Here is an 8,443-nt window from a genome sequence, read left to right as displayed (position 1 = left end):
CAAAAGGTAAAAATTCTACTACCTCACCCCTGCTGATTTGGAGTCCTAAACCATGACCTTCCAACACCCAGTTTGGAAATGGGAGTGCTTTATAAGCTTTTCTCAAGCTAATGTGTGTAAGGCTGAAAAAGAAAACAATTACCCCAAGTTAAGAGAAGGCTTAAAATGGCAAAGCCACTGGGTGGGGTAGAGGGTACATATTTTGGACCATGCAAGGGCTTAATTGGATCTGATTTCAGATATCTTGAATGTCTTATGAATGCACACTTTATGAAGCAACCTAGCATTCCTTCAGCTACTGAAATATTTGAATAGCTGTCTCCATCCTCTCCCTGGTTAATAATCTGCATGATTTTGTTTTGGTGATCATACTGAAAGATGACCATAAATTCCACATAATGGCTAAGTGAAATATTTTCTGATATTATATGGGGCATGTGGTTATCTCAAGGAATGAGGTGGTTTTTGTAATTCTAAAAATAATGCACTTTGACTTGACAAAATGACAGAACTGTGGTGGATACTGCAATGAGTTGCATAATTATTTAGCTAAAACTAATGTAGCTAGAGGCTCTCTGATACATTAGATGGATTAATTTATTTCTCCTCCACAGCTTTAGGATCAGATTAAGGGATTCACACATTGTTCTTTACAGGGGTATTCAAAATACTATTGAGTAAACGTCCTCTGTAATTTCATTTCTTTGTAGTCAACAGTCCTAGTGTTAGTATTATTGCCTGATTTCTTTGCAGCTCTTCTTAAATTCAGACTGAAGAAGATAATTAAGTAATTCCAGTTACAGATAGGTAGCCATGTTGGTCTGTCATAGTCAAAACAAAACAAATTCCTTCCAGTAGCACCTGGTGTATCTAAAGAAGTGTGCATGCACACGAAAGCTCATACCAAGAACTGACTTAGTTGGTCTTTTAGGTGCTACTGGAAGGAATTTGTTTTGTTTTAAGTAATTCCAGTAAGTTTAGCCAATGTGGTGCCTTCCAGGTATTTTTGCCCTAGAATTCCTGTCAGTCTCAGTTAGTATGGGCAATGATTGGGGATGCTTGGGGCACATAAAGATGAAAATAGTTGATTATCTGTAACTTTTGTTATTCAGGTGGGTGATTTATGCCCTTACTTATCCTAGCCAGGGCGTCCCAAGTTCTGCTAGTGCATGATGGAACTGGGAGGAAAAGGGGTTAGCTCCACCTCTCCATTCAATGCAAGAAAGACTATTGCACATCTACAAGACCAAAGGAATTGGCACTGCTAGTCTTCATCGCCTCCTAGAAGGCGCTGCCTGTTAAGGTACAAAGAATCCTGCTTTATACTGTGAGCCTTCCATTCTTACTTCCTGGCCAGGACCACCAAAACCCACTTGTGGGGACATCTCTACTTTCTGCCACGGGGAGGCAGGCTTCGCAAAATCTTGTGCAAGCATATTCCTATGCTTGCTACAGCATACCTTGTTATTGTTTTCCTTTTAATGCTCAAGAAAAAAATTCTCTGGTCACACAGGTTACAGAATTCAGGTGATTTGGCAAACTGTGAAGTGGGGGGGGGGTGTGCACGCATGCACGCACATGCAGATCAAACATCTCCCACATTTAAGGATGATCAGTATGTATGGAACTTTTAATGCATTTGAGTATAAGACATATTGCCTGAAAATTCCTACGTAAGCCATTTCAACCTCTTCCCCCCCCCCCATTCAGAAGCGTTTTGAACTGCCTTTTGCTTATGTCATGTTGAAACTATGACTCCCAAGTACTACCAGAATAAGTTACAAAAACTGCATACAGGCCTGTGTTTCTTAACAATACCAAATACCAGTGTTCGAAGCTGAATCCCAAAGACACAGTCATGTCTGCAAGCTGTCAAACCTGAACATTAGTTCAACTACTGACTTTCAAAATCAGTATGTGATGCAGCCTCCTTGGGGGGGGGGGGAGTCAATTTGACAGATGAAAGCCCCTTCTTTGCTTTTCTGTGCAAGGTTGCTATATCTCTACTCTTTATTGTTGACTCTTTGTAAACTTTCTGCAGTTTAAGCACACACTGAATTGGTTAGGGTAAATTGCATCTTCATGATAAGCAAATGTTCTGATGTTATGGTCTGGTGTTATGCTTCTTAAGATATGAGTGTGTTCTTGAGAGTACAAGTGTGGCCGACATCACAAAATGGCCATTCACACCAAAGTGGTAAATGTATGGGCTGCATATGTCAGAATACAGATGTAATCTCTCATAACTGGGTGACACCCTCTTCACCCTGCCCCACTTCAAAACGATTCCTACACACAGAAAGGTAGCATGTCTGAAAGAAGGCAGGGCTAGAACCCTTCTTGTTAAAATGCTAGTTTTCTATGTGCAGATTATTATTATTTTTAACTTGTAGAGAGGCCTCCATCTGAGCTCATTTTAGACATTTTGAAGTGACATTAGTCTAGAGACAGCTTTGCCACCTACCAAATAAATAAGACCATGAGGTCATGTCAGATAGCTGCAGTTATTAACAAAGATAATTTTTTAAAAAATTAAGGGAGCAGCCAGATTGAAAACCTAAATTTCACTTCCACAAAGTAATCTAGGAAGTGAACAAGATTAGAATACTTTCTTACAAATCCCAAGCCCTTTGAGACATGGTAGTGCTTGGAATTCCTTAGTTTGAAAGCCCTTTCAGTTCTGTAGTGGACACACATCAATCATATTTAATGGATGAGATGTCATTCCCCTCCATCCATGCTCACAAACCAGGCTTTTCTCAAAGGGGCCATAAACTTAGAAGTGAGATATGCAGACTTACTATTGCTACTGCTAGCCATCACCAAGTAGCACACACAGGTTTCTCAAGCTTCAGCTTCCTGCTGTGATTGCTCTGCAGCTTGTGTTTCCTTTCTGGTGATGACTCATCAGGTCATCAAAATGGAAAATGGCAGCTCATCGAAATGGAAAAACACCAGCCTTCTCTTGATGCTCTTGCTGTAGTGGAACTTCTTGCCTAAGGTAAACTTCCCTTTACAGCATTTAAAATACAGAGCATTCAAATGCAGCATTTTATGTACATTTAAACTTTCATACATAGGGCAAACTGCTACCAGGTGATCTCTGTGCAAGATGAATAAATGGGAACAAATTATGCATTAAGAAAAGTAACACAGAAAATACTGTTTTCATCTTCCTGGCCCTTCAGCTACGGGAGTCTTTTGTTTCCCCTTCATTCAGAAGGGTGACTTGGCAACACAAAACGACTAATTTATAGCATAGGTCATTTATGAGTGTTTGTTGTAAAAAGCTGTTGTTTAAAGCTCAGTAGAATAAAATATTAGATAGTTAGAGGATTAGGCTTTGGCCTAGAAGAAAAGTTTATACCAGAATGGAAACAGTGGCTGAAGTCTCACAGACTCTTTGTTACTGTTTCCCATGGAGACTGAGAGAGACACAGACACACCACATGGACAAAATGGTTAACTCCCTGTAAAATATGTTGAATATTCTGTTTATATTTCATATTATGGAGGCTCTTGGCTTCCCTAATTCAGCCTTATTTACAGCTTTGCCATCTGCTAGGCCCAGCTGAGGCCTTTAATGTCAGTTGCTCCAATGAGGGTAAGTGGAGCCAGAATCAAGGGCTGAAGCCACCTTTTGAGGCCTACAGGCCCTTTTAAGACACCTAATAAACCAAGGAATACTTGTGAATGGGAACAAAACCCCAACAAAATATGGAAATGGTAGTTATGACACGACGGGGGGAGGGGGCAGTGTTGTGCTGCAGCTGCCTTTTAGCCCTCTCAAGTACCCTCATTCTCCAGAAATGAGTGGGGTCTGAAGATGATTTTGACTGAGACAAGAAGGCATTTCTGAGTAGGCCTCAGCCACAGCCGATAGTCACAGATGTTCGGGGGGCCCATTTCCTCTTGTGAGCCACATTCTGAGGGCCACATGTAGAAATGGGTAGAGCTGTGGTTCCCACACCCCACAGAAGGGCAGTTTGATTTTTAAGGGGAGCAATTTGAGAATGAGGTAAACCAAGTTAATGGCCTTTTAGGCTTCCTTCGCGAGAATAGAAGTTCACTTTTTGAATAATAAGAATTACATGTCACGGGCGGGGGTGGCGCATCGGGATTTTAGAGATGCTAAGGTGGGGCATGGCAAAAAAATGGCCTGGGAATGGAATCACTGGGGTAGAGCAGAAGATACAGCTTTTGCATTTCTACACTGGCTTACATTCCAGCCATGGGGGGGCGGGGATCACTAAATTTACAAACACATAACACACAAGCAACAAGGCAGGCAGGGAGCACAATCCCAGTCCAAGGACACCATCTAGCCAGGCAAAAACACTCAAGCAAGGAGAGATGCAGGGTCTGTGACAGGTGTTGTCTGTCACTGTATAATAAATATTGCCCCCCGCCATTGCCGTTTCACCACAGAGCCAGGCCTTGCCAGCACCTGAGATTTGACTTTAAGATAAAAAAACAGAGGAACAGAGGTACTAAGTCCTTCAGATGCTCTGTCCACCTGTGGTGTTTGCCCCAGTTCTGCAGTCTTGGGTGCAAAGAAGCTCCCCTTCCCTGGAGGAAAAGCCTGCTTTTTGCAATTTGGGCCATTCAGCAGGGATGACAAATTTCTGGTCTGCATGCTTGCTGCTAGCTCAGAGACTTACTGGCGCCACCAGCAAATTGCAGCCTTTTCAAAAAATTCAAGCCACATGGACAATTGTGGTGAGTGAGATGCTTCACAAGATATCTGGCAGTGGGGTGTGTGGGAGAGCTGGGAATGAGAAGATGTCAGGTGGAAGGAGAGCCTGGGGTTGGGGGCGAGAGGAGGACCATACAGGAATTGGGCCAGTTCAACCCTGAGCCTTGAGTTTGGGGTTAGAGTGGTCCTCCAGATGTCCACAGGGGAACTGACTCTCCTCCTCTGCTTTCTTTCAGGACATTGTGGGACATCTGGCCTCCATCTCTGAACATTTTCCACTCCATCTCTCCAGCCTTTTGAAGCCAGAATTTCCAGGACAAGGTAGCAACAGGGCAATCAGAGTTGTGGCCAGGACGTCACATAAAGATACTGAAGATTGAACATTGTAATGCAGAACGCAAGGCAGTTGTGGGAGGCAATGAGGCAAATCCTTCGCTGACAAAACAAAAACATCATCCAAAGCATCGTGTTGAAACTGATAATGTGTTACGGTGCAGCACATGCATCTAGCCGCCGGAGAACCAAGTTGCTGATGACAGTCCTAGCAAACACGGTGTGTGCAGCAGATACTTTGAAAAGGAACAGAAGCTCCTGGTAAGAATACTAATGAAATTGAAATAGAGATACTTCACAGACAGAATAGTTTCTTGGGCACATCTCATTCTGCTACTGAGCCATGATACACTGAGTGATTAAACCATTATTAGATACACAAGAAGTTATGATAAACTGAGATGCTCATGTGAAGAGAGGTGGGAAGGTGGGAACCCCGAGGTTTACTAAGCAATGTGCAAATGAACGGAAGCGGCAGTGGTTGCCGTATGTTGTGGTGCAGAAAACTTCTCTAATGATAGCAATTAGGTCCAGAGGCTGTGAAGCATGGCTAAATGCATTCAGGAAGAGCACACATCACATTTGGGTGGGAAATTAATGAGCTGCTCTTCATGTGCAAGGGGGAAGGCATTAGGGAGCTGAATTAAAAGATAAAGCATTGGAGCAGCTTTCAGCTGGGTTCTGGTTGTGCTCACATCCCCTTTAATTAGAGGCAGGCAGCCGTATGAGAAATGCAGCAGCACCTTCCAAGCCTGAACTTTAATAAGCGGAGGGTCGTCGAGAAGAAACTGAATGGGCCATGCTTGCAGGCAGCCAGGCTCCAAATTGCAGCCACTTACCATTTCAGAACCTTCAGATATTCTGCTTTACTGTTGGGGATTATCCTTGCATTGAAGCTGGTAATGACTTTAAATAACATTATTGAGAACTTTAAAAAAAAAGAAAAGGTAACAATTGGAGGAAGAAGTTTGAGAGGGTGATGATTGCCACTAAGTGTCAGAGAGGCATCTACTGAATGTTGCTATCAAGTTGGTTGTCTGTTGTTTAAGGAGAGGGTGTCCTGTGGCTGCTGAAAACTCATCTCCTCACTTGCCTAGCAGTTGGACTTACCACACACTCTGGCTGGTGGCTCCAGCATCATTTTAGGATTGTAAAAGTCCCATGCTGGTGGGCCCCAATATGAAATTTAAGGGAGCATCTGCATCATTTAAAAAGTGCTGAACTGTGCCCTGGAGATCAGCAGGGACCGTTGCTCATTTCCTAGCTTTGTTTTGTGTATTCTTAGGTCCCATCTGTGGTATATATGTACAGTGGTATCATATCATTTTAAACAGTCAGTTACTTGCCCTTGAAAGAATTCTGAGACCTGCAGTACCATCACAAAGCTACAGTTCTCAGAATTTCCTAGGACTGGAGATTAGGATTAGAGATTGTTGAACCGGTCTGAAAATTGTAGCTCTGTGAGGAGAATAGGGGTTTCCTAATAGCTCACAGCACCCTTAACAAACTGCAGCTCTGGCCCCTCCACCTCTTCCCCCCCCTTTTCCTCCTAATGTCTCAACAAATGAAACTGACCTATGGAAAATGTAACTTGAAAAAAGAGACATTGCGCATACATTTGTAAACCAAGAAATCTTTAATAATAATAATAAAAATGAAAGCAAACTGCAGCCCCCAGAATTATTTGGAGGACGCCATGGCAATTTAAAAGAGCCACTGCAGGACTGTTCTAGGAAGCGCATACAATGCTGGACAAAGCGTTTAACTACTTAAGCCAGCAGTAACTTGGTGTTTCTCATGATTATTTAATTGCATTGCCTGGTTTTTCCTTGACTAGCCTAGTTAGCTATTGAGACTGTTTTCTCAAGTGTAGGAAGGCTTTGCAGTCTGAGCATTTTCCGGAGTGAGGAAGAACCATAGCTCGGTGGTAGAGCACATACTGTACATGCAGAACGTCTCATGTTCAATCGCCTCCATAACAAGCAACTATTAAAGTTGCACCCAGCTCCATTCAAGACAAGGATTTGGCAGTCCTTTTTTTCTTCCCCAGTTTATTGTTGTGATTGCTGACACACCAGCATTTTGTATTGAAATGACAAAGAGTCTTGTGGCACCTTAAAGACTAACAAATTTATTGTGATGTAATAAAAAAGAAAAGTAAAAGGTAAAGGACCCCTGAGTGGTTATGTCCAGTCAAAGGCAACTACAGGGTTGTGGCCCTCATCTCACTTCAGGCCAAGGGAGCCAGGCATTTGTCCACAGACAGCTTTCCAGGTCATATGGCCAGCATGACTAAACTGCTTCTGGTGTAACAGAACCCCATGACGGAAACCAGAGTGCACGGAAACACCATTTACCTTCCCTTATCTTCTTGCACTGGCGTGCTTGCGAACTGCTAAGTTGGCAGGAGCAGGGACAGAGCAACGGGAGCTCACCCCGTTGTGGGGTTTCGAACCGCCAACCTTCTGATCAGCAAGCCCAAGAGGCTCAGTGGTTCAGACCACAGTGCCACTGTCCCATTGTGATGTAGCATTTGTGGACTACAGTCCACTATGTATCTGTCCCTGAAATGAACTGCAGAAAAGGACAGTAGTACAGACATCCTGGCATCATTAAAGCAATGAATATGTCTAGTGCAAGAAAAACCCATTGTGCCACAAGGGATAGCATTGCCTCTCTTGATGTGTTGCAGTACAGTGGGTTTCACACTACAGGTTCCCATTGAAATGCCATTGCTCCTGGATGGTCAGTCACACAGGGTCTTGCGAGGTAAGGGGTCAACAATGGTCTGAAGGGATTGGGTTGCTTTTGAGTAGCTGTGGATCAGAAAGTACACCAACATGCTTCAGACGTTTAGCCAAATGGGAGCGATAGATAGAGGAGTTAACCCACTAGTGGAGGAAGAGGGGCCGGGGGGAGCACACCACCCCTGGCACCATGATCCTGGTGGAGTGCCATCACGGCTACCCCCCCCCACACGCTGGGTGCCATGCCCCCGAAGGCGGTGCGTCACTCCCCCAAGACGCGCGCCAGCCATGCCCCCGCCCGCTCTCTGCCCCCGGTGCCGAAGCATAAAGCTCTGCCACTGAGTTAACCTCCTGTTTTGGGCCAAAAACATAAGCCTGTGCTTATATGGCTTCTCCTTGCCAAATGGCAGCTGTTGCTGCAATAATGCCCATTAGCAGATAGGAAACATAATTGGCCAATGATTCATTGTGCTTCGTGCTTATGAGGAAAAGAGGTGGGCTTTTTTTAGAAAGGAAATAAAACATTTCCCATAACCGGGGCTTTTTTTTCAGCTGGAACTTGTTGGAACACAGTTCCGTCACCTCTCAGGTGGGTGCCATTGCCATTCTAAGAGAACAAGGGAGCTGTTCGTGGTGAGTTTCAGCACCTCTTTTTCCAGAAAAAAAC

The 8,443-nt window shown here is 43.9% G+C and overlaps 1 long non-coding RNA gene across 1 annotated transcript in view; it reads right to left on the bottom strand.

Annotated features, from left to right (window-relative positions):
• LOC309343218 overlaps positions 1–598 on the bottom strand; it is a 60,882-nt gene extending 60,284 nt beyond the window's left edge. The window contains exon 1 of the long non-coding RNA XR_014157196.1: positions 281–598. This is a non-coding gene — a long non-coding RNA (uncharacterized lncRNA). The remainder of the gene's footprint in view (positions 1–280) is intronic.
• Positions 599–8,443: the final 7,845 nt, after the last annotated feature.

This window comes from Podarcis erhardii, assembly GCF_964252035.2.
Source record: "Podarcis erhardii genome assembly, chromosome: 5".
NCBI lineage: Eukaryota > Metazoa > Chordata > Lepidosauria > Squamata > Lacertidae > Podarcis > Podarcis erhardii.
This window is presented reverse-complemented; position numbering and strand designations above follow the sequence as displayed.